Source organism: Ambystoma mexicanum, chromosome 12 (genome assembly GCF_040938575.1).
Source record: "Ambystoma mexicanum isolate Mex_15411 chromosome 12, UKY_AmexF1_1, whole genome shotgun sequence".
In the NCBI taxonomy this organism is placed as follows: Eukaryota; Metazoa; Chordata; class Amphibia; order Caudata; family Ambystomatidae; genus Ambystoma; species Ambystoma mexicanum.
The window spans coordinates 1,138,407,277-1,138,433,482 of record NC_090936.1 but is presented as its reverse complement, the minus strand read 5'-3'; positions in this window follow the sequence as shown (position 1 = coordinate 1,138,433,482).

The following is a 26,206-nucleotide window of genomic DNA, read 5'->3' as shown; positions in this document are numbered from 1 at the left end:
ATTTAAACAAAAACGTCCGCACAGAAAAAATGACACATCAATCAGGAAAGTACGAGTTATGGTTGCTGAGAAAAATGCCTACATGATAATAATCCTTTTAAATTAATAGCCAATATTTAGGTTATGCAAATTGGAGGCCTCCTGTCTCCAATGCCATTTGCCTCTCTGGGCCAGTGTTGATATTAGTCTCTTTGTTGTTTGAAGTGTAGGGTAAAGATCATAAATGGGGGATGCATTTGTCCTCTGATCTGAAGGGGACCACCTTTTGATCTGAAAAGCTTCTATATTTCTGTATTTTATTCTCCAGAGTTCAGCCTTGATTATAGCCCCTGTGTTCACACATCCCCCCTACAATCCGTTCATGCACCAGCTAGGTCATCTGCCCTGCACATAAATGAGCTTCCAGAGACACCAAATCTGAGGAAAATTTGTTTTCAACATCTTTTGAGCAAGCCATATTTTATTGCAGTTGTAGACAGTTGGGATGCACAAACCAGGCATTCAGTGGGGGAAGATTTTTTGTTTTTGTTTTATTACTGTATTGCGCACCAGGCCCGTAGGTTTCAGGGCGCATTGCATAAGAGAACTTTAAGCTTAGTTACACAGAGCATAGTCACATTTACAAATACAGTTAATTATACAACAAAAGAATCTATATACATCAGATCTTATATGTGACACTATTGAGGATGTCATCCGTCAATATACTAGGGACACAGATAATGTAAACACAAATATGCACAAGAGTGCGAGGGTAGTCCAGGGTCACCCAGCGGTAGGTTAGTCTGAATGGGAAATCATGGCTTTACTAGTAAAGTATCTTACTTGTCAGAGTCTTTAAACCATTTTATGAGATTTTGATGGAATTTTAGGTAAGATTGCTCCTCTCGCATAGGAGGGGGTAGTGAGTTCCATAGTTGGGCTGCCTTGACCATGAAGCTGTGGCCCCACACTCTAGAAAGTTTAAATCTCGGGACTAGTAGGCAATTAGTGCTAGATAGTCTGGTGAGTCTTGTGGGAACTTTCCTGGTAAATCTCTCAGTCAGATAACAGGGAGCAGCATTGTTCAAGCATTTATAAGTGAGTGAGGCGGCTTTAAGTTGTATTTTATCATGTGTTGTCAGCCAATTATTTAGATTTCTGGTTTCGGAGATATGTTCTCTCCTGGCAATACCAATGGCGGCTCTAAGAGCATTGTTCTGGAGGGATTGGATTTTTTTGATGATCTCCTTATTTGCTCCGATGTAGACAGAATTAAATAATCCAATTTTGACACAACGAGGGCTCTGGCCAGGGTCAAGCAGCTGTTGTTGGACAGGAAGGGTTTGCCTGCTCTAATCAATTTGCAAGTGTATGCAGTGGCGGATGCCATTGCATTGACCTGCTTCTTGAGGGAGAGGGTGGAATCCAGGTAGAAACCCAGTGTTTTCACCTCACTTGCAACCTTGATAGGGTTATTATCAATGTTGAAGGTAGAATATTTAGGTCCCAGTTTTTTTAGGGTTGCAGGGGTCCCCAGGATGATAATCTCAGTCTTATAATCATTCAGCCATAGTCCATGGGTGGCCATCCATGCATGGATGATGAGATAGACCTTGCTCACCAAGGCCAAATCCTTTTCATAATCCCCAGTAAGTGGAATGAGAATCTGGGTATCATTGGCATAATTAATGTAGGTGATACCAAGATTGTCCAGATCGTTGAAAAGGGGCTTCGTGAAAATATTAAATAAGGTGGGTGAGACACATGATCCCTGAGGCACCCCGCAAGTGATAGGGATGGGGTCTGCAGCCGCAGTGGTGGAGAAGACCCTCATAGTCCTGTTGTTGAGAAAGGATTGTATCCAAGTTATGGCTTCCTCAGAGAAGTGAGAAGCTGAGTCCAAGTGGCTGCAAAGGACCTTGTGGCCCACAAGGTCAAATGCATCTGATAAGTCCAGAAGGAGGAGTAAGGCTGAGTTCCCCTAATCCCTAAACTCATCAATCTGGGCCTTAAGGTCTATTAAGGTTTTTTCAGTACCATGTTGTGGTCGAAAGTTAGATTGGCGTGCTCCTAGCAAAAGGTTGCATTCCAGATGTTTCTGTATTTGCAGATAGGCCATTTTATCTATGATTTTCAGGAGACATGGCACTGTTGTGATAGGTCGGTATGGCCGGGTCTAGGGTCTGTTTCTTAAGTAAGGGGAGCACCCAGGATTCTTTGAGGTTGCTTGGTATAGTGCCCGAGGTGAATGAGGCATTAATGAGTTTGGAAATGAAGGGGGATAGATCTCTGGCTGCATCCTTTATCAGTTGGGCTGGACATTGGTCACCCTGACAGTTGGATGGTTTGAGCGAGAGTATCATCTTTTCAGTCTCACTGATAGAGATTTTAGAAAACTTACATCGGGGTGGACAGGCAGTATTGTTAGGTAGATTGGTATTATTGGAGATGATAGGGGGAGTAGTTTTAGATAGTGATATTTTTTTGTGGCAATTTTATCTTGTAAGTTTATGACTTTGTTAGTTAATGCTTGCTGTATATTAGAACACCAAGGTTTATCTTTTACACAGTTGTCTGGCACAGGGATGGGGGCTTCTAATTCTTTTAAGTTGACGAAGAGTTCCTTCATACTTGAGTTGGCTTGTGCTATTCTAGTATTATAGGTTTCGCGTTTGGCCAGGAGTATTTTATGCTTGTAGAGTGCGTTTATAGTCTTGAGGTTGATTTTGTTTTCCTCCGATGGTAGTAATCTCCAGGATACCTCGCATTGTCTTTTATTGGTACGGATTGTTTTCAGATGTGGTGTGTACCAAGAGTTAAGATGGGCTTTGGGTTTACTTTGTCTCAGCTTGTATGGCGCAATTAGGTCAAGGGAGGTGGATATAATTTTATTATATTCATTCACTAGTGTCTCCGGACTCAAGTTTTCTGGCAAAGAATTGAGTGTGGGGAGAAACAGGGGGAGTAATTTGTCAGGGGTAATATTTTTTTTATTTCTAGTTTGTATAGGTGGAGCCAACTGACTGGGTATAACGGCATGTTTGTTCGTTGCTAAGGAGAATGCCACAAGGTGGTGGTCTGTCCAGAGCTGGGGGGTAGATTGACGAGATAGAGGTGTTATAATTGTAATCTGCCACCCAGTCAAGTATTCTCTCTTTGATATGGGTAGAGTGGAGTACTCTCTGAGTAAACCCGAGTATTGGCCACGTTAGAGGCATGCAAGTCTTTAGAGTCTTTGAATTCCCAGTTAATGTCCCCTAAAAGAATGACTTGAGATGAGTTTTTTAGATTATTTGATAGGATGGTTGCAATTTCCTCTTCGAAGGTACCCATAGGGCCTGGAGGTCTGTATAACAAGTGGATGGTGAGAGTCTGTGAATTGTTGATAGATAGTTTGGCTGTGAGACTTTCACATGATTTGATGTCAAGGGTGGGAGCCAGTCTAATTGAGAGATTAGCTTTGACAATGAGGGCTATACCTTCGCCACGTGCCTCAATCCTATCAGATCTTAGGATAGTGTATCCATCTGGAATAGCTAGCATAAGGGTGGGGCCTGCAGCAGTGTGTAGCCAGGTTTCCGTAATGACCAAGAGGTCAAAGTTTTCGCTTTGTATGAGGTCAGATATCTCAGTGGCGTGTGCAACCAAGGATCTAGCGTTTATTAGGGCGCATTTGAGATTAGAGCAGTTGGCTATAGATATACTTGGGTTTTCTGTAGATAGGGTTTTAGGAGTGTTGCGAGTGCGAAGCCTATGTGCTGACGATGGGTTGCGTAAGTTTTTGGCACTGGTGTTAGCAATAGCAGTAGAAGGGCTAACTTTCTTGCGATTAGTCGTGGAGAGAGTTCTAGCTAAAGGTTCGAAGGCGCAATCTTTCATTTCTAATTGTAGTGTTACATGGTTGGGTGTCATGGGTGGGAGGATACTGTGTACATGCAAGGTCGTTTAGGTTGATCCATGATTTGGTCTGGGTCAGGCTAGTCTGGGTCATTGTTATGTTGGGAGTTGAGGAGAGGTCCGAGGTTAGGTGGATTATATAAGAGCAGACTAGGGCTAGTCGTGTTATGAGGTAGAGCAGTAGTTGCCCATGTACTCTCATCCTGAAGAGGAGTATGAAAGCCAAATAGTCTAGTTTCAAGGCGGCAGTCAACTAGGTACTATATGCATTTGATCAAGGTTCGAGTCACAGGGGCACAATACAGTAAAATTTCAGTTTACATTTGCAAGGGTAGCATTGAGTAGGCTAAATCAATATGTAGTGGCAGCAATGGTGCAATTATCACATGCTGAGGACATTAGAATAGGCTATTTCAAAATATAAGAGGCAACAGTGAATAGACTGGTTCAATATGAAAATACAGAAGTGAGTCAGGTAACGGGTGCAGGAAACAGTAAGTTAGGCTGTTTTGAATTGCAAGTGGCAGCAGTGAGTAGGCTAGTTCAATATACAAGGTAACATTGAGACACGTATCAAATTCAAGGAGCAATGGAATAGGCTATTTCAAAATACAAAGGCATCAGTAAATAGGTTGGTTCAGTATGCAGTCAACATTAGGTTAAGTTCCAGTGTTAAGAAGCAGCAGATAAAGCTATTTGAGATGCAAGGATCAGTGAGACTACAGAGTCAATGTGCAGGCAGCAGTATGTTGGACCTGACGTGAGCAACAACAAAATAATTATTTATAAACGAGTAATAAATTGTTTCAATATTCACGGGCAGCGAAAGGCAGTATGGCAAATGGATTACAGAAAGCCACAAATACGGTGGTTTACTTTGTAGGACAAAGGTTGCAATGAGGACAGGGAGCAGGTATCAAACTGTCATAAGAGGGTTCTGGAGTCTGAATTATAGAGATAGATGTTCGATCAGTGGGTGAACAGCTTAGGCGCCAATAGTAATGTCCAGGAAGTTAATGGTTGGTGTATCTCGCTAAGCGACTCTATGTAGCCCTCAAGTAGGCGCAATCGAGGTGGTGGCCAGTTGTACACATACGCTAGGTCAATAAGGGATCCAAGTGTTATTCCCCCGTGTACGATGGTAGGCGGAAGACTAGTTGAATGTGAGGTGTGAGGGTTCGTTTTACCAGATAATATTAGACTTTGGGTAGAGCATGTTGCGCACCCATGCCAACGGAGCGCCAACAGGGGTGCTAACAGGGGCCTTTTCTCGAAGTCTTTTGCAAAGTTTGCCGAAAGACTCACCATTTGTCCTTGGCTGAAAGGAACTCACATATTGCATTTTCTTATATCAGCCTTGATTCTTTGACATACGGTGTGTTTTACTGATCAGGGTTCACTTTGCTTCTGCACTGAAAGTACAGGGCTGTTTCGTTTAGTCATTAATAAAATACACTTATCTGCTGTTTATTTTTTTTGCAGAAAATTGGGTCTGAACTGTCACAGTGCACCACTTTTTGAAAATTCTGCATTTATTTCTCAGCCAGCAGTGTGATGTGATTTTCCAATCTCCACCTGGATTACATTTTTGTGTTGGCTTAATCTGAATTTCACTGCAGAAAGACACCCACATAGTTTGCAGAAATAGGCCTTTTTTTCAGCGTGCAGGTTTCTCAATACTGGTAGGTCCTTTTCCGAGTGGGCCCTTTAGCTCTGTTCATTGGCCTTTGATTACACCCCTCTGCCCACCTGTTCTGCCATGATTCTTTCATGGGGAAGAGCAGGTGAGAGTGGAGTTTTCATCCAAAGTCCCCTTTTGATCTTAGATTTTAGATATGTGTCTTGCTGTTCGAGCCCATCCAGCTCAAATTCCCTCAGTAGGGAGTGGGGGCTCCACCCTCCCCTTTGGTCTTTGGGTTGGGGGTGTAGCATGGCACCCCCTTTCATCCTTCATTAGGGAGTGGGTACTCCAGCCTCCCCTTCCATCTTTGGTTTGGGAATGTAGCATGCCACCACCTTTCTTTGTGCCTTACAGGGTTCCTGGGGTTCTCACAGGAATCCCCTTTCGCCTCCAAGCTAGAAGATAATGGAGTTAATTATCTAACAAATAGAAAAAAAAGAGGTTCAGTACTTTTTACACAACATATTTCCCCCGAAGATGGACACTGCATTCGAGAGAAACATATTACATTGAAATAGACCATCACATTTCAAGACTTCCATTTGAAAGAGAAAAAGATTACATGCAACTAAGATTCAAAGGAACATGGCCCTTACCTGGATCTGAGCTCACCATACTGATTTAGGTTCTCTGAATTGTAGGTGGCTGCAAGAAGAGTGACACACAGGAATTCGGGCCAAGGTTCCAAAGTAATAGGAAATTGTACAAAATGTACAAAAAGGTCCTGCTTTTTCCTTTTTAACATGAATGGGTGACCACTGAACTCAGCCCTGAGGAAGACCCCATTGGGTCGAAACACGTGTAGGCTGACACCACACAATAAACCTCTTATATTGACTGATTGATGTGGACCCATTTTTCTTCTGTCTGTTCTTCTTTTGGGATGCGGATCTTGTAGGTAACAGATGATATTGTATCTACAATTTCAAAGGCACCATGCCAAGATGGAAGAACCTTCCACTCCTTGGCCTGATTCCTTTGAAAGTTGTACAAGAAAACCTTTTCTCCTACTTCATACTCTTTCTTGGTGGTCTTTAAATCATAATAGGTCTTCATTTCTTCAGCCGACTTTTCTAAATTGCACTGAGCATAAGCAAAAGCGTGCTTGAGGTGCTTCCTTACATTTTCAATGTACTCATGAGTAGTGGACGCATTTATCAGTGTCTGCTTCTGAGTTCTCAAGAGCATGTGCTGAGGTAACACAATTTATCATATGGTCATGGGCTCAAATGGAGACATCTTTGTTGCAGAAGTTGGTGCAGGCCTAATAGCCAACAGGACAAGCGGTAATCGGATGTCCCATCCAGAGTCTATCACAAACCTCTTTAAGATACACACTATTTATTTATTTTTATTTATTGGACGTTTGTAAGGCGCGAATACACAAGTGTTTATAGACACCACGAGACAAGAAGGGCGGGGTCATGGGATATCATAAGAAAAAAAAACTGCAACACAAAAACAAAGAGATGGTTATATTGGCCTTGTGACAATTCTACCTTGCAAGTGCTTCAGTAGATAAGTGCAAGGAAGTGTGGGTAGAGGGAAAAGTGCCATAGAGGGGGGCCCAATTAAGGTGTCGGGGAGAGCAAGTGCTGTACAGGCCAAAGTGGCAAGTGCCAGGGGAAACAGGGTGGAGGAGAGGCAAAGTGCAGTGGGCAGCCGGACTGGGTAGGAATAGTCTGGGAAAGGAAGCCCAAGGGCAAGTGCTTGCAAAGGATGCCAGTAGGGACTGGTGGGGGGGTAGGATCCCTGTATGTCTCATAAGGGACCAGGCCCCAGTCACAGCAGCAGATGGAGAGCTTAGCAAGGGAGGGGCCTATGGAAGGCAGCAGAGAAAAAGTTCTTGAGAAGTTTCCGGAACTTAAGATGATCCGGCTCAAGTCTGATGGGGAGAGGGAGGCTGTTCCAGAGGGAGGCACCAGCCGAGAAGAGGGATCTACCACCAACTCTCTGCTTGGAGAAACATTTGCCCGAAAGGACCGAAATGTACTGGCTTGGAGGTATTTAGAGATGGAAAGCTGGATATAGAGAGGTCCCAGGCCCCAGACAGCCTTGTGGATGATGCAGAGGGATTTAAATTTGATCCTTGCAGTCACCGGGAGCCAGTGTAGAGACTTTAGGGCTGGGGAGATATGGTCTCTGGGCTTGAGGCCAAGGATAAGGCTTGCAGCCCTATTCTGGATTAGCAAAGGGGGGAAAGAGGAAGATTACAGAAGAGGTTGCTGCAGTAATCAAGCTTAGATAGAACCAGGGCTCTAGAGACATTGAGCTTCTGGGAAAGGCAAGAAAAGGTAGAATGCCCATGAGAAGATGGAGCTAAAAATTGGACTCCTTGGCAAGGTCTGTGATGTGTGGGGAGAAGGAGAGAGAGGAGTCAAAGATGATCCCAATGTTTTTTGGCAACCAAGGAGTCTGGCCAGAGAGTGAGGGGGAAGCTGGCAGCAGGCGTCCCAACGAGAAGGATCTCAGTCTTTCTGGTATTGAGGCAGAGATCATTGGCAGAACACCACACCTGAATAGCAGTCAGGCAATCAGGTATAAGGCAGGAAGAGGTGGAGGAAGGGGTAGGGAAAGGCAGCCGGAGAGAGAGTTGTGTGGTGTCTGCATAACACTGGAAGTGAGGGGAGTATATGGAGATCAGGTGGGCCAAACGGGCCTGGCAGATGTTGAAGAGCCTTGGCGATAGGGTAGAGCCTTGAGGGACACCATACGTAGAGAGTGAGATGGAGGACAGAAAAGTACCCATTTGAACTGTTAGAGAGGAAAGAGGTAAGCCACGCCAGTGCCCTGTCCGTGATGCCTAGGGTATCACATTGACAGTTTATGAGGATGAAGTGGTTGACAGTGTCAAAGGCAGAAGAGGATTAGCACAGATGGAGAGTTAGAGTCCAGGTTGGAGAGTAGGTCTTCTCGGGAATTCATATCATATCATATCATATCATATCATATCATATCATATCATATCATATACTTCAGGAGAGTGGTTTCAGTGCCTCTGGCTGCTCTGAAACCGGACTGGTGGTCATGGAGGCAGCCAACCATTTCAGTGTGGAGGCTCAGTTGGGGGATGACCAGCTTCTTTATGAGTTTGGCCAAGAAAGGGGTGATAGAAATAGGATGATAGTTAGCCAGGCAGGAGGGGTCAGCAGACAGCTTTTTAAGCAGAGGGTGCACAAGGGAGTGCTTGAGCAGTTGAGGGAAAGAGCCAGTGGCAAAAGAGTTGCAGAGGACAGCTAAGGCAGGGGCAAGAATGCAGATGTTGTCCTGACGGTTCTGGAGGAGCAGGGTAGCACCTGTTTAGAGGAGATGTTCAAAGAGTGGATGACTAGAGATCTCATCTGGTGTAATAGGAGAGAGGGATGAGAGTATGGGGTGGCGGGCAGTTGGGCCAGAGGAGGTTTAAGACATAAGGGGTTGGGAAGAGTGAGCAGATGAAAGAGAAGAAATGATGTCAAGAGTATTGGATGGAAAGTGGGAGGTCAGTGTGGAGCATAAGGCCTTGGAGGGGTGAGGAGAAGAGGAGACTGCTGTAGGATTGGCGAGTTCCTTGCAGATTGTGAAGAGTTCAACGGTGTTGTTTGTTGCTCCAAAGATGTGTACTTGGACATGAGCTCTTTATTTGGAACAAAGGGAGAGATGGGTATTGCCTTTGGAGTAGTGGTCAGACCAGTTTGTCAGGGGATGAGCTAGATGTCTGCCACTTCCGCTCTACCACTTTGCATTTTTGTTGCAAAGCGGCTAAGTCAGTGCCATACCACGAGTTGCATTTGGTGGCAGGCTTCATGCAAATCCTCCTAGCAGGGGCAAGGGTGTCCAGAGGACACACGCCTCATCGGTGGCATGACGGAGAAGGAGACTGACATTGCGGGGGAGGGAAACTAGGGACAGTGGAGGTCAAGGAAAGAGGGGAGAAGATAGTGGTCAAATCAGAATAGAGGGGTAGTGAGGGGGATGGAAAGTGGCATGCATGTCGAAATGAGAGCATCCAGGGTGTGCTCTGCAGAATGGGTAGGACCAGAGAGTAGGATAGAGAGGGAGAGAAAATTGCAGTGGTCACGGAAGAAAGAGGGGGCTGCATCACGGGAATCAAGATGGATATTGAAATCCCAAAGGAAGATATGTTTGGGGGAGGTGGCAAGAAGAGAGGCGAGGTGGGCCCATTCAGAGAGGAAAGGGATAAAGGACAAGGTGGTCTGTAGATGGTAGCAAGAGTAACACAGAAAGAAGGAGGGACAGACACCCTGCAAACTAGGATTTCAAAGGAACAGTAGGATTGAGTGGAGATGATGGAGGCAGGAGTCCAACAAGGGAAGATCAGTGCCACACCACCCCCAGATTGAGCAGGCCTGTGGTTGGATATTATCTTGTAGCCCTCAGGAAGAAGGGTGTCAAAAGCAGTGATGGCGCTGGCCATGAACCATGTCTCAGTAAGGGCGAGGATGTCAAGGTTAAGGTCTTCAAAGAGGCGACCGATGTCAGAGGAGTGTTTAATGGCAGAGTTGAGGGTAGCTAGGGTAGGTGGTGAGTGCGTTTGAAAGATTTGCGAGCGGGGTAATAAGGGTGCAGTGCAATTCCTGGGGTGGAGAGGATGAGGGGGATAGGGAAAGGGGGGGAGGAAGGCGAGGGTGTGAAGGTAAAGAGGGAAGGAAGGTGCCTGTCCAGAAGGAGAAGGTTGGGCTGAGACCCCTGGGCCATGATAGTGCCATTGTGATAGACATAAATGGTGCATTTGGAAGATACAAAGTGAGCCAAGAGCACTTCCCATCTAGTGCCACCAGTAATGGGTGAGGATGAGAAAGGGAAGAGGACAGAGACCCTATGGGCAGGTCCATAGGTTAAAAGAAGGAACAGCTGTCATGATGCCTACCTCTAAGGAGCCAGGCCGGGCCCAGCAACCCCAGAGGCAGACATCATTTTTCCCAGGGAAGTCTCAGCGGGCCCAAGTCGGGGCCCTTTGGACTCAGTCCTGGCGCCTTAGGCGCCAGGCTCATAGCGGACCCCAGTCCTGGCGCCTTGGGCGCCAGGCTCATAGAAGAGGATATGTGTTTAAGTGCTTGGGTGCACACTTACCTGATGCAGACCTTGCTGCTTCATCCAGGCCCTCTTGAGGCCTGAATGGGACTACTTAACCTGTAGGCCTACTTCACCACCCGGCCGTGGTCGGGGAAGGATACATACCAGATTGGTGGAAGGATACATACCAGGAACTTCTTCCAAGGCTATTTAAACCCCACCCGAACAGCCACACATGCTTCGCGTTGTTCTGCACCTAGCAGCTGGACGCTCACCGTGTCAGCTCCTGCATCCTGACTTCAGCCACGCCTGCCAGCACCCTGGAACACCTGCAAGGGGAGAAAGGAAGAGAATAGGAGAAGAAAAGCCCTTACCTGCTAAATCTGCATCCCGGAGTCATTTCTCCAACGGCCCTGAAAAGGAAGACATCATTTTAAAGGCATTTCGTTTCGATCGCTGCAGCGCTGCATTTTACTCACCTTTGCAAGGCGCTTCCATCTTCAGCCCCGATCTTCCGGATTCAGCTACGCCCCCGCGCCTAGAGGAAAAAAGACAAGAACAAAGGTGAGAGGGAGAAAAGGAATAAGGAAAGCTCAGTTTCCTTTTAAGTCTTACCTGTTGGATTATTCCCACTGCATTTCGGGTCCTGCCGCTTCCTGGCATCTCCGGACCCCGGCCCCTATGGGGAAAAAAGACAAAGACATTGAATGAGCGTATGCAAAGACATTACCTGAGCGCTCATCCAGAACTGTTTCACTTCGGGTCGGCGCCATATCTCCGGCACTCCGAACCCCGGCCCCTAAGGGGAAAAAGACATAAGCATTAGCGCTTGCTGCAATTAGACAACGAACATTATTATTAAGCTTGAACTTTTGAACAGAACTTTTACAGCGCCTTACCTGAACAGTCAAGCTTACCTGAACTCCCATCAATCCTCAATCCAGTGAAGTAACTGGGTTTCAACGCGCCCCTGCATCAGAAGCAGGATGGAGAGCTCATCCTTCCAAACCCTAAGGTGAGGCTTCACGGGGAATCGTGGAGGAGGTATCGTGGAGGGTTGGAAGGGAGTTGGAGGCTTGAGCATTGTTCCACAGTTGGTAATACTCCCTTTTCACGCACAGGAGGGTATCCAACGAGCCAGGGAAGCCAGAATAGAGGGGCCCTTCCTGTCCATCTCCAGAGTTCTGCGCCTTCGACGCCGCGCCTCTGTGGGAACCAGGTGAGCGTTACAGAACGCGAAGCCTTACCACAATTTCCCACCTGGGCGCTATGGAGACTTCCGAGACAGATCAGCTGGCCCATCTTTTAGGGGAATTACGGGCAGAAGTGCACTCAGCCCGCCAGGAGACTAATGCTCTCAGAAGGGAACTAATCCTATCCAAGGAAAGAACTGATGATCTGGCCAAAAGGTTATTGCAGGGCCAGGCAGAGCACACTCCTTTACCTGTTTCCGGAGATATTTCTACAACAATGGGTTTGAATAACCCGGTACAAATCAATCTACCTGGACACATGCCTTTGGCCCCGCCGGAACGTTTTGCGGGGGATCCCAAGAAATATGCCGTTTTTATGAACCAATGCCGTTTACACTTTTTATGCAGGCCCGGGGCCTTCCCCAACGACCAGACCAAAGTAGCCTTTGTACTATCTTACCTCAGTGGCTGTGCTGCCGAGTGGTCTATTCCATTGGTAAATCAGGATGATCCCATTCTCCGGGATTTCCAGGGCTTCCAGGCCAGCATGGAAAGATTGTTCGCTCGACACTCGCAGGGACAGGCCCTTGACAACGAACTGCTATCCTTACGACAAGGTAATCAGGATCTTTTGTCCTATATCGCCACCTTTAATAGACTAGTTGTGGAAACCGGATGGCCTGAAAATAAAAGGATCACATTGTTTCATCGCGGCCTGCGCGGAGAGCTTAAAGATGTTATAGCTCAGATAGTAGATCCACCCCAGGCCTGCGCAGACTACATAGACTTAGTGGTTCAACTTGATCACAGAGTTCAAAATAGAAAAGCAGATCGGCTCAAGTATGAAACCAGAGTACCTATCAAGACCCACGTTAACTCCAAGAGTACTGACGTTTCCAAACCTATGCAAATTGGCAGTGTTAAAGGACCATTAACGCAGAAGGAATGAGAGAGAAGGCGACAAATGCAACTTTGTCTGTATTGCGGAACTTCCGGTCACTTTCTTCAAAGTTGTCCAGTTAAACCACCCAAGAAGGTGGTTGGAGCCACTGATAACGAGTTATTGACACCTGGTTCGGGAAACGACCTAGCCCGACAAGCGTAGGGGTCCGCTTGCCGAGCTTGAAAACAAACTCTTTGACCTCGCATTTTGTCATGCCAATGGTGCTTGTGAACCCAAAACAGCCTCAGCAGTTGCATGCTATAAAAGCATACATAGACAGTGGAGCTATTGGAAATTACATAGACCGTGAATTGGCTTCCAGGATTAAGCTTCCTCTCCGCCCGAAAGTAACCCAAGATGTAATTACTACAGTTGATGGAACCGAAATAGCCTCAAGGCCTGTAACGCATTCCACAGTTGAAATCACTCTGGTGGGTCAGGACGGACATCGGGAAGCAATCGTGTTTGATGTGATCAAGGCCCCACAATTTCAAGTACTTCTTGGAATCCCTTGGTTAGAAACACATAATCCGAGAATAGACTGGCGAGCAAAGAAGATAACTTTTCCTGATTGTGAACCAACCTGTTACCCAAGGAATCCAGCTATGGGTCTAGCCTCTGTAACTTCCACCCCTGTACAGCTACCATCTGAATACCAAGAATTCCAAGACGTTTTTCAGAAAGAGCAGGCTAACACCTTACCTCCCCATCGATCTTACGATTGCCAAATCGACTTGGTACCCAATGCACAACTACCTTGTAGTAGGATTTATGCTCTTACTGAACCTGAGAACCTGCATTTGCGCCAGTATTTGGATCAATACCTGGCCAATGGTTTCATTCGCCCATCAAAGTCACCAGTCTCTTCCGCTTTGTTCTTCGTACCTAAAAAGGAAGGAGACCTTAGGGCCTGTATTGACTACCGCGCCCTAAATCAGATAACGATTAAGAATCGTTACCCTTTGCCCCTGATACCTGAGCTTATCGACCAAGTAAAAGATGCTTGTGTGTACACCAAGCTAGATCTCCGAGGAGCTTACCACCTGGTACGTATAAAAGAGGGCGACGAGTGGAAGACTGCATTCCGCACCAAATTTGGGCTCTTCGAATATCAAGTAATGCCCTTCGGTTTGTGCAACGCACCTGCCACCTTTCAGTACTTCATGAATGATGTTCTTCGGGAACTTATTGATGTTTGTGTCATCGTTTATATTGACGACATCCTGGTGTATTCCTCCTCAGAATCTGATCACAGAAACCATGTTAGGGCAGTTCTTGAGAAATTGCGCCAGCACAAATTATTTGGCAAGCTCGAAAAATGCGTTTTTCATACCACAGAAGTGGAGTTTCTCGGATTCATCCTGACACCTCAAGGAATCCGAATGGACTCGCGGAAAGTGGACGCCATTCTCAAATGGCCATCTCCTAGCTCTGTGAAGGGAGTGCAAAGCATGCTTGGCTTTGCCAATTTCTATCGAAGGTTCATCCCGGAATTTTCTCGAACTGTTCAACCCATCACAGCTCTCCTAAAGAAAAACAAACGCTTTGAATGGACTCTTGAGGCTGAACAAGCCTTTCAGGACCTGAAAACCAAATTCACCTCTGCACCTGTATTGAAGCACCCGCGCCCAGATCTCCCTTACATCGTGGAAACCGATGCATCCAGTTCGGCCATGGGAGCTGTCCTGTCGCAAAGAGACCCAGAAACTAACCAACTACACCCTGTAGCCTTTTGGTCCAGAAAATTCTCTCCACCTGAATTCAATTACGCAATTACCGACAAAGAACTACTGGCTATTAAATCAGCTTTCAAGGCTTGGCGTCACTATCTTCTTGGTGCAAGACACACCATCACCGTAATTACGGACCACAGAAATTTGCAGTATTTAAAGACGGCCAAAGCTCAATCTTCGCGACAACTCCGATGGGCTTTATTCTTTGCGGAATTTGATTTTGTAATTACCTATCGCCCTGGCTGCAAGAATGGTAAGGCAGATGCCTTATCCCGGATAGGCATGGAAGAACCCAATTCGAGTTTAGAACCTGTGCCAATCATACCGGAACAAAGAATTCTGGGCTTGACTTCATTGCAAACCATTGAGGACATCCAAGCTCAAGTAAAACAGCTTTTTGACTCTTCTGCCTTACTGGAATGGAGTCAAAAGGGTCCTCACTACACCGTTAAGGATGATTTACCCTACTTCCAAGAGCGGTTATTTCTGCCAAGTAAAGAATTGCAGGAACTTGTCATTACCCGTCATCATGAATCATTAATGGAAGGACACCCCGGTATCGCGAAAACAGAAGAAAAGATCAAACGCCACTTCTGGTGGCCTTCTTGGAGAAAAGACATAAAATCATTTGTGTTGTCTTGCGGAATCTGTGCCCAAAATAAGAGTCAAAAGAAAAGGCCAGCCGGCCTACTTCAACCTTTGGACATTTCACCAGCACCTTGGCACACCTTGTCAATGGACTTTATAACTGACCTGCCTCCTTGTGGTGGTTACAACACGATTCTCGTAATAGTGGATCTATTCTCCAAAATGGCCCATTTTATCCCTTTAAAAGGATTGCCGTCAGCTTCCACCTTGGCCAAGGAATTTATGGAAAATATAGTGCGGTTACATGGTTTCCCTTCCATATTAGTCTCAGACCGTGGAAGTCAATTTATCTCCCACTTTTGGAAGAAATGTTGCCAACTAGCACAAATAGACGTGCGGTTATCCACCAGCCACCACCCCCAGACCGACGGACAAACTGAGAGAACCAATCAGACTCTCGAGCAATATCTGCGGTGCATGTTACACCAATCCGAGTTGAATTGGAAGGACATCCTTTGGATTGCAGAATATGCATACAACAATTCAGTGCATTCTGGAACCGGACAGACTCCTTTTTATACCCTGTATGGTCACCATCCTCGGACCTCTGACCTAGATCCACCTCTGACCCTGGAGATGCCTGCAGTAAATCACCTACATTCCACAATAACCCAAGCCTTCAAAGAAGCTACAACCCACTTACAGCAAGCCAAGAAAAAGTATAAAGAAAACGCTGATTTGCACCGAAGTAAAACTCCTCCTTACCAAGTAGGAGATCAGGTATGGCTAGCAACTAAACATCTACCCCTCAAGGGTCAGCAAACTTTTAATCCCAGATTCATTGGGCCTTACCCCATCAAAGCTATTATCAACCCAGTGGCCTTTAAACTCGATTTACCATCCAACATGCGGATTCATCCCGTTTTTCACGCATCTCTTCTAAAACCAGTACAACCTGGAACCAGACTGTCTGAGCCCCCAGGCCCTGTCCAAATTGATGGAGAATTAGAATTCGAAGTGAAAGACATTTTAGATTCCAAGATAGTTAAGTCGAAACTCTTCTATCTTGTTGATTGGAAAGGATATGGACCTCAGGAAAGATCTTGGGAACCCAGTAACTATGTTCACGCACCACGATTAATTCAAAGATTCCATCGAAGATTCCCGCACAAACCAAAACCCCCGGAGGAAAAGACCTTGGGAGGGGCCTTGAGGGGGGGTACTGTCATGATGCCTACCTCTAAGGAGCCAGGCCGGGCCCAGCAACCCCAGAGGCAGACATCATTTTTCCCAGGGAAGTCTCAGCGGGCCCAAGTCGGGGCCCTTTGGACTCAGTCCTGGCGCCTTAGGCGCCAGGCTCATAGCGGACCCCAGTCCTGGCGCCTTAGGCGCCAGGCTCATAGAAGAGGATATGTGTTTAAGTGCTTGGGTGCACACTTACCTGATGCAGACCTTGCTGCTTCATCCAGGCCCTCTTGAGGCCTGAATGGGACTACTTAACCTGTAGGACTACTTCACCACCCGGGCGTGGTCGGGGAAGGATACATACCTGATTGGTGGAAGGATACATACCAGGAACTTCTTCCAAGGCTATTTAAACCCCACCCGAACAGCCACACATGCTTCGCGTTGTTCTGCACCTAGCAGCTGGACGCTCACCGTGTCAGCTCCTGCATCCTGACTTCAGCCACGCCTGCCAGCACCCTGGAACACCTGCAAGGGGAGAAAGGAAGAGAATAGGAGAAGAAAAGTCCTTACCTGCTAAATCTGCATCCCGGAGTCATTTCTCCAACGGCCCTGAAAAGGAAGACATCATTTTAAAGGCATTTCGTTTCGATCGCTGCAGCGCTGCATTTTACTCACCTTTGCAAGGCGCTTCCATCTTCAGCACCGATCTTCCGGATTCAGCTACGCCCCGGCGCCTAGAGGAAAAAAGACAAGAACAAAGGTGAGAGGGAGAAAAGGAATAAGGAAAGCTCAGTTTCCTTTTAAGTCTTACCTGTTGGATTATTCCCACTGCATTTCGGGTCCTGCCGCTTCCTGGCATCTCCGGACCCCGGCCCCTATGGGGAAAAAAGACAAAGACATTGAATGAGCGAATGCAAAGACATTACCTGAGCGCTCATCCAGAACTGTTTCACTTCGGGTCGGCGCCATATCTCCGGCACTCCGAACCCCGGCCCCTAAGGGGAAAAAGACATAAGCATTAGCGCTTGCTGCAATTAGACAACGAACATTATTATTAAGCTTGAACTTTTGAACAGAACTTTTACAGCGCCTTACCTGAACAGTCAAGCTTACCTGAACTCCCATCAATCCTCAATCCAGTGAAGTAACTGGGTTTCAACGCGGCCCTGCATCAGAAGCAGGATGGAGAGCTCATCCTTCCAAACCCTAAGGGGAGGCTTCACGGGGAATCGTGGAGGAGGTATCGTGAAGGGTTGGAAGGGAGTGGGAGGCTTGAGCATTGTTCCACAGTTGGTAATACTCCCTTTTCACGCACAGGAGGGTATCCAACGAGCCAGGGAAGCCAGAATAGAGGGGCCCTTCCTGTCCATCTCCAGAGTTCTGCGCCTTCGACGCCGCGCCTCCATGGGAACCAGGTGAGCGTTACAACAGCAAAGAGAACATCAGTGATAGTTTGTCTGGAAGAAGCATTGATGTAGGTGTCTGCGATGGGTAGACCAGGGTTGGATCTCAGGAGTGCCTTTTTAATTTTATTCTTTTCAGACTTAGTGCGAGAGGGAGGGTACGAGATTGAGAAACAGTGTGAGCAAATAGGGGCGATGGAGAGCACCATGAAGGGAGGAAGCATGGGGGGGAGATCAGAAGAAGCAGAGGGAGGGAAGAGTCACTATAAAGCAAAATAATCACACCAGGTGGCCAAGAAGACAGAATACAATAGGTGTGATGCAGGGGCTAAGGTGTATAGAATCAAGACAGGTTTGTAAAGGTTCCTAAAATAGATTTTTAACAAAGCACTATAAAACCTTCAAAACGGAAATGGCTGCACAGACGGAAGGTGTGCCTAAATTCGATTTTAAACAAATAATTCAAAAACTAACAGAAACGAAAATGGCTGCACATATGGGTTAATCTCTGTTTTTACGACAAGGAGGTAGGACAGCACTGTGGGAGCCGACTTTACAGTGCGTGACTGCACATAGCGCTGTTGATGCTAGAACAGGAGATGCAGAAAATGGGGAAAAGAGCAGCAGCAGCCTCTGTACGGAACGAAATGAAACTGGAGGTAGGAAAAGCCGCATGGCTGCTTACCAGGGCAAGAGGAAGTACGTTTAGACCTTTAGCGGAAACAGTTCGGAGAGGTATAGGAGCTCCTTCATGCTCAGACAGGGACCTTGGAAGTGGGCTTTGGGAGGGGACCGGCGTTCGCCTGCCGGCTTCCAGGATTGGCCTGGATATCTCGATCTGCAGCTTATCACAGCTGCTGAAAGAACAAAGCCCAGGCAGCCTCAAGTGGTGGTAAAGAAGGAGGCCATTTTAAAGAGGCAAACAAGGCAAATCAAAAGTAGGCCAGCAGGAGTAACAAAGGGGCTCAAGGGCTTCCACGGGCATGGAGGCACCGCCCGATGAAAGAAAACTGCCTTGTCGTATCTCTCTACCCCCCTGTTTGAGGCCAGGCGGTAGGCAATGTGGAGTTTTCTTTTTACCCTTAGAATCTCTGACATTTTCACCATCACCTCACTAGTAAAATGACTTCCTTGAACCGACTCAATCCTAAGCAGGAGGTGGAAATGAGAGAAGATGTGGTTGATCATTGGTGCAGCAGCTGTCTCTGCCTTACAATTTGGGACTGGAAGACAGTCTACCCACTGTGTGAACAAGCATGTCACAGTCAACATGCACTTGTTTCCTCTAGAGGAGTGAACCACTGGCCAGATGAAATTGACTCGTAAATCTAACCAAGTGAGTGCCATTCCCCTTTTTTATAGGGGAGCTCTGTGTGTGAGTGAACTGGGTTGAAATTGAGCACACCACTGGTCGCAGCCAGATAGGGTTCTCCAAAACAAAAAAAACGTCTTGGATCCAGAACATCTTGGAAAACTTCATCGACACCCGGAGATCCTCAACACCAGTACAATCCGACTCTGTTACAGGAAAACTCACGGGGTCTTCAATGTGTCGATAACATTTCCCTATGATAGGGTCCTCTTTTGGTGCAGGGACCAAATCTGCATCTCAGGTATCTTTACTCCACTAGGCAATCGAGAGTTCACTATTCACATGAGTTTGTGACCTGGTCACAGCAGCAACTCGGATTTCCCCAGCATGGATTCTGTTTATATGAAATCCCCCTGCAGGACTCCGGTTTAGCCAGCTGGCCAGCCAGGTCATTCCCAGTCTTATCTGGCCTCTCTGTCTTGGAATGACCTCTTATCTTCTTCCAATAGATGGTCATCTCATTGGAGGTCACCAGGTCTTCGATTGACTTGATCAGTTTGGCATGCTTTAGGGGTTTATTGTTGGCACACAGCATATGACTTGATTCTTCCAGTTAATCAGGTGTTCCACAAACCCATTCTTGACATAATCAGAGTCAGTGATTATGTCCAGTTCTTCACATTGGTGGTGCAGTGAGGATGGCTTGATGAATAGGCATCAACTCTGCAACCTGACTGCTTCGGGGTCCTATTTAGTAACTAGCAGAAACTTCTGGGGTATCATTCACCCAGGCATTCCCAATACCTGCCACTAGTTATTTCCACCCGTTGTTAACAACCTGGTAGGAGCACCGATCCACATAATCTGTGGGTATCCCCTGGCACATGTCTTCATCATAGACCTTGTGTGGGGAAGTTAAGTACGCCTTTATGTTGTTGTTGGTTATTGAACTTTCGTCCTCAAGACAGTATTCTTGAGCACAATCATGCAACTCTGCCAACCCTTACGCTAGGGACTCTTCTTGTTTTGGCAATATCTGACCTTGACAGGAAAGTCTTTCATGAATATAATCCAGGAAGTAATTCTGGAATTACTAACATTCCCTGCCCAAATTCTGTCACTTTGGAGATATTGCAAGGGTTGGTGAGGAGTCTCAACAATGATGTGCTCCCCCTAGATGAATGGGTGGTAATTTGTCCGCGCAGACACCGGTGCCAGGAGTGTCTTCTTGCAGTCATTATTTTTCCTCCAGAGAAAGGAGCAAGTAGTTGGAAGGAGCGTAAGCGAGATGGGGCACAGGGTGGAGACGGAGAAGTGAGTAAGAAAAGCTCTGCAGAGCGGAGTGTGCGAGAAGGAGTATAGAAAGTGAGGAGGGAGGAAAGGTAAGGTGGAGCAAGACCATAGAAGGATTTGAAGACGATGCAGAGAAAATTGAATGTAAGCTGGGAGTGAAAAGGGAGCCAACCAAGTGTGGATAGGGAAGAGGAGATGGTGTCAAGGGGTGAGAGAAGGAGAGCAGAGTGATAGACCGATTTGTGGGGGGTAAGGTGAGAGGAGGGGAGTCCGAAGAAAAGAGTGGAGCAGTAGAAGAGTCTGGAGAAGATAAGGGAGGTGATTAAGAGATTAGTAGCATGGAATGTTAGGAAGGGTCGAATTTTACGGTTGTTAAAAGGGTGAACGCTGCAGGATCTAGCAGTAAGAGAAATGTGGTGAGAGAGAGAGATTAGAGCCAATGTGAAGACCAAGGTTACGGGCATGGGGAGGTAAGGGGAGTTGGGGAGGGGAAAAAAGAATGAAAGGAGGAGGGGAGGGAGGAGGAAGTGTGTTGGCAGGGAAGAATAGGACTTCAGTTTTGTCCGCATTTGGGGTAAGGAAGTGAGAGGACATCCATGATTTTAATAGTGGAGAGAAAAGAGGAAAGCTTAAGATGGATGCCAGAGGTGAAAGAGGAGAAGGAGAGGAAAAGCTGGGCATCGTCTGTGTAGAAATGGTGTGAAACACCGAAGGAGGAGATGATAGGGGCTAAGAAAAAAGTGTAAAGTGAGAAGAGAAAAGGGCCAAGGAAGCAACCTTGGGGGACACCACGGTTGAGAGGATAGGTTGGGGAGGTGGAGCCACCCCAGGAAACTGCAAAGGTGTGGTTAGAGAGATAGGAGTAGAACCAGTTGAGGACAGAGTCTTTGAGGCCAAAGGATGAGAGAGAATTAAGGAGGCGAGGGTAATCGACAGTATCAAAGGCGGCAGGAAGGTCGAGGAGGATGAGAATGGAGGAGTGCTTAGAGTAGCGGGCAGAAAGAAGAGAGTTGAGAACAGAGATAAGAGCAGTTTCTGTGGAGTGATGAGGGCAGAAGCCAGATTGGGTAGGAGGGAGGAGAGAAAGGCTGGAGACGAAGGAAGAGAGTTGAGAATAGACAATGCGTTGAAGAAGTTTAGAAAGAAAGGGTAAGAGGGAGATGGGGCGGTAATTGGATGCAAGGTGGGGATTAGCTGAGGGTTTCTTAACAATGGGGATGATTGTTGCATGTTTGAATGGAAGAGGAAAGGTGGATGTAGAAAGACAAGTGTTGAAAAAGGAGGTAAAATAGGGTAAAAGGAGGGGGTAGATTTTAGGAATAAGGGAGGCAGGAATGGGGTTTGAGGGGGAAGCAGTAGGATGAGTTTTAGATAAGAGGAGGGAAACCTCAGATTGAGTGACAGGAGTGAAGGAGGACAATGTAGAGGGTGGAGAAGGGCGGGGAGGTGAACGGGGAGAGTAAGAATTTAGTATTGGGAGATTTACAACGCGGGCATGCCTCGGTCCCTTGTCCGGAAAACGTGCACAGCCTATCTAGGGTGTAGTGGTAATGGTATAGTATTTTAAGTTGTATTAACTGATATCGGGAGTTATAACACACCCTCTGTGTCTGCATGCAGATGTCCGCTCCTAGCTCATTCGTGACCTCAATCTGGAGGTCTTCGGCCGACTTAGGTCATACATTGTGACGTGGTGTGTGTGAGTGGGTATGAATTAGGTGATATAGGGTGGATACTCGACTTCTATTCTCACCCGCTGTCAGGACAAATTCTAACATGGGGTCGTTTGGAGACTGGATCGGGAATGAGCTCCAAAGTTTTCTACAGGGTCTGCGCTGTCCAGCGTACAGCAGCCACTTCAAGTGTACATTGTGATTAGAACCTGGGGAAGCCATGGTTTGTATGAAGTTGTCTTCCCTGTACAGAGACCCCAATGTGTGAAACTCCTTGTGCTCCAAGATGGCGGCAAGCCTGCACAGACTCGCAGGAGGGAGGGCACACAGTTCCAAAGTGGGAAATTCTCGTGGAATGGGTTGTGTGTGCCTGTCTCATCCCATATTTTACACCAAGCTAATGCTGTCATGATTGCAGGGTCAAATCCAAATGTATCAGGGAGAACCATGATCGCAGGTCTCTGTCACCGGCCGAGTATTGTTCTAGTTGTGTATGGGGTGAGGAAGGGCCATCTCCAAACCAGCAGTCTGCAAATTGTGTTTGCGCATCCATCCAGTATAGACGAAGGTTGGGAGCTGCAAAACCACCCGTTCAACTTCAGTCGTATTGCCCCGGAGTGCCAGATGAATTTTAAAATTTCACTTTCTAATTCTTGAAAAAATGGGCACCCAGGCCATATCGGTATGTTAAGGAAGAAGTATAAGAGCTTAGGAAGAACAATCATATTGAGGTGCGCTATCTTGCCAGCTATTGTTATGGGGAGCTGGGTCCAACTGGACAGCTTAGATCGTAACTAGGTCATGTACCTTTCATAGTTGCAGTCATATAGTTTCGAGCTATGCCTTGCAACTGTTACCCCTAAATAGCGCTTTGACTCTGAAGCCCATTTGAATCCCTGTAGGTCTTCAGGTTGGGTGGTGGTGTCTGTGAGGGGGAAAAAGTTCAGATTTACTGCAATTCCCCCTAAAGCCTGATAACACCCCATAATGTTAGATATCTTCCATAAAAGGTCATAGATGCACTTGAGAGTGTTGAATGTACACCGGTGCATCACCTGCGTAAAGCGAGACAATCTGGTTCGCCTGCTATTCTGATCCCTCTGTACCCAGGTCTGAGTCTTCTCATGTCCGCCATTGGTTCAATGATGATAGCAAATATCAGAGATGACAATGGGCAACCTTGTTGGTGGCCTCTGCCGATCTCAAATCGCGGGGAGAGCAACCCGTTGGTATTAACCATAGCCGTTGGTGCTGTTTATAGGAGGCGTAAGGCCGCAAGGAACCCCTGACCCAAAAAGCATTTGGTCAATGCAGCATACATGAATCACCATGAGACGGAGTCAAAGGCTTTCTGGATGTCTAACGCGGCCCCTGAAGCTTGAGCTCCAGGATCTATCTGAGCTAGAATATTGAACATGCAAATTTCTTTCAATGCTGTGGACCTGCCCGGGATAAATTCCATTGATCCAGATGGACGATGTGTGCCATGAATGGCATCAGCCGAGTGGCTAAGATTTTCGCAAACACCTTTACATCCATATTAATTTAGGACAGGGGTTGATAGGATCCGCATTGGTCCGCTGGTTTTTCAGGTTTTAGCAAGACCATGATAGCTACCTTGCACATGGTAACTGGGAGTGATAGGGATACAGGGGATTCCTGCCAGACCTGGAGAAGGTCTGGAGCAAGAGTTTCTTTGCAACGTTTGCAAATATCGGCTGAGAGACCATCAGTACCCGGGGATCTTCCTGATGTCAGTCGGTCTATCGCCTGAGTAATGTCGGAAACAGAGATAGGGAGGTCCAGTACAGCCTTAGTATCTTGCGATATTTGACTAAGTGGGAGGGCATCAAGGATTGCATCAATTTCTTCCTATGTACATGTGTCCTTATTAGCATATAAATCATTATAAAACCCAGCAAATACCTCATTGATAGCAACGCGAGTGTGAACGGAGTTCCCTGAGATGTTCGTTATGAGGGGATACACCGGTTGCCATTCTCATGTCTTGCCATACGGGCAAGAAGTCTGCCCAGTCTGTCCCCTTCCCTGCATCATCTAGCGGCCATCGGGGAGTCTAAAAAGTTAACCTTGCGATCTGCATGTGACCTAAAAGTGTCCAAGGGTTCTTTGATCTGTGCTAGTGTGGCAGTAGAGAGACTATTAGCTAGTTGATGCTACAACTCCCGCAACTCATTTTCACTTTCAGCTATGTTGCAACGGATGGTCTTAAGGACATTGAACGCTATCGCCATCGCCATTCCACGGATATATGCCTTAAAAGCCTCCCAGAGCACAGCAGCAGAGGACACTGAGCCTACATTTTGATTGAAGAATAACTGCACATGCTCGTCAATGGTGGAGTCAAACGCCACATCACATAGCACCAGCGGTTTAAAGCGTCAGATGCAGCAGGGCCTAGTGAACATCGGCAATGTTAGGGAGATGATGATTGGGGAATGGTCAGAGTATGTGCAAGGCAGTATGTTAGCATTGTTGACCCCCCACCCCCCAGGAATGTCTCAGTGATAAGCCACATGTCAATACGGGAGTGGGAGTCATGGACTGACGGATAGAAGGAGTAGGAGTGGTTTTTGCTATGCAGTGCCCTCCAAGCATCTACCAGCCCTAGAGTATGCATGCGCTCAGTAATCACAGAGGCTGCTCGTGTAGGTGCTCCGTGGACGTAAGTGGATCTGTCCTGTTCCAAATTTAGAATAGTGTTAAAGTCACCCCCCCCCCCCCAGAGTAGAGGGATTAGTGGGTATCGGTCCAATTCCTCCAGGATTTTTGTTTAAAATTGGGGGCCATCGATGTTAGGGCCATAGACATTTAGTAGCAGTATTTCTTTCCCTGCAAGGACTCAGTACACTAACACATATCTGCCCTTGAGATCTGCCTTGGCATGCTTGCATTGAAATGGTAGAGATTTGTGTATTATGGTCATGACCCCTGTAGCTTACGAGGAGTATGTAGTGTAGAAGCGGTTTATCCCCCCCAGTTTTTAGCGAACCCTTTGCATATTACTGCAAGAGCATGGGTTTCCTGTAAATGTATCATTTGGGCTTTGTACCTTTCAATGTATAGGTGTATCATTCACCGCTTGTTAGGGTTCCCAAGGCCCCGGACATTCCAATTTAGGCAGGTTATGTCTCCCATTTGGGTGTAGGGTGGTCAATAGTGTGTCATATCATGTGTAGACCAGGCCCCCCAAGTGTCTTCCCAGGCCTGCTTGTACCTCCAAATATCACAGTTGTAGGTCCAGTTTGCCAGTGTGTACCAAGTACTTTTAAACAAACTTAACAAACTCTTCCCACTCCCTCGCACATCATCCCCAGAACTAGGGAGATGTTACCTCCCAGAAAACATCCGAAACTGTAAATGCAACATTACATGGGGTAACTGGTGCATGGAGACATCTGGGCCAGCACAGGACTTAGATACAACTATAGAGGATAAGTGTTCACATACTTCTCACTCGATTGTCTAGACAGGGGACAACGCACCCTCAATCATATGTTGATCCGCGAATATGAGGGCTTCCATTCTTAACAATTTAGTGGGTAATGCCCCAATAGTGCTTCGGGCATACTGTTTTCGGTGCGCAGTAGATCGTTACAACAAAATAGTTGGGGGCTGTTGGTTCACCCCATTGAAGGTAAGCCTCGGGGGCTGCGTTTGTTTGGCATCGGTCAAGGCATCGGTAGCGTGTTGTCCAGAAACTTCATGGCCTCGTCGGTTAGTGCGAAAAAGAAGGTTGTGTTGTTCCATTCAACACAAAGCTTGGCGGGAACTTCATTGCGTACTTTATATTGTAGTCATGCAGCAGCTTTACCGCTAAGAAGGATTATTTCTATTGCTGGACAGCTACGGTATAGTTAGGGTAGACATGTATTCTATTGGACCCCAGCATCAGGTTCCCTTGTTCGCGGCCTCTCGAAGGATCGTGTTGCAGTCCCTGTAGTTAAGAACACGGGTGATAATGGGTCGAGGAGGTGCCCCGGGTTTAGGCCTGAGAGCCAGGGATCTATGCACTCGCTCAATTGTGAACTGTGGTGGTAGTGTAGGATTTCCCAGGAGTGATAGTAGGGTGGTCTCTGTCCACTGCTCTAAGGCTTGTTCGGAATTGCTCTCGAGTACTCGTACTCCTCTGACGCGAATGTTATTTTGGCGAGAGCGCAATTCTAAATCATCATTCTTCCTTTCGACCTGGAGTACGCACCAAGAGAGTGTAACAAGTACATTTCTCATGGTGGACATATCATCTTCCGCTGAGCTCACTCTTGTTTCCATCTATGGCAGTA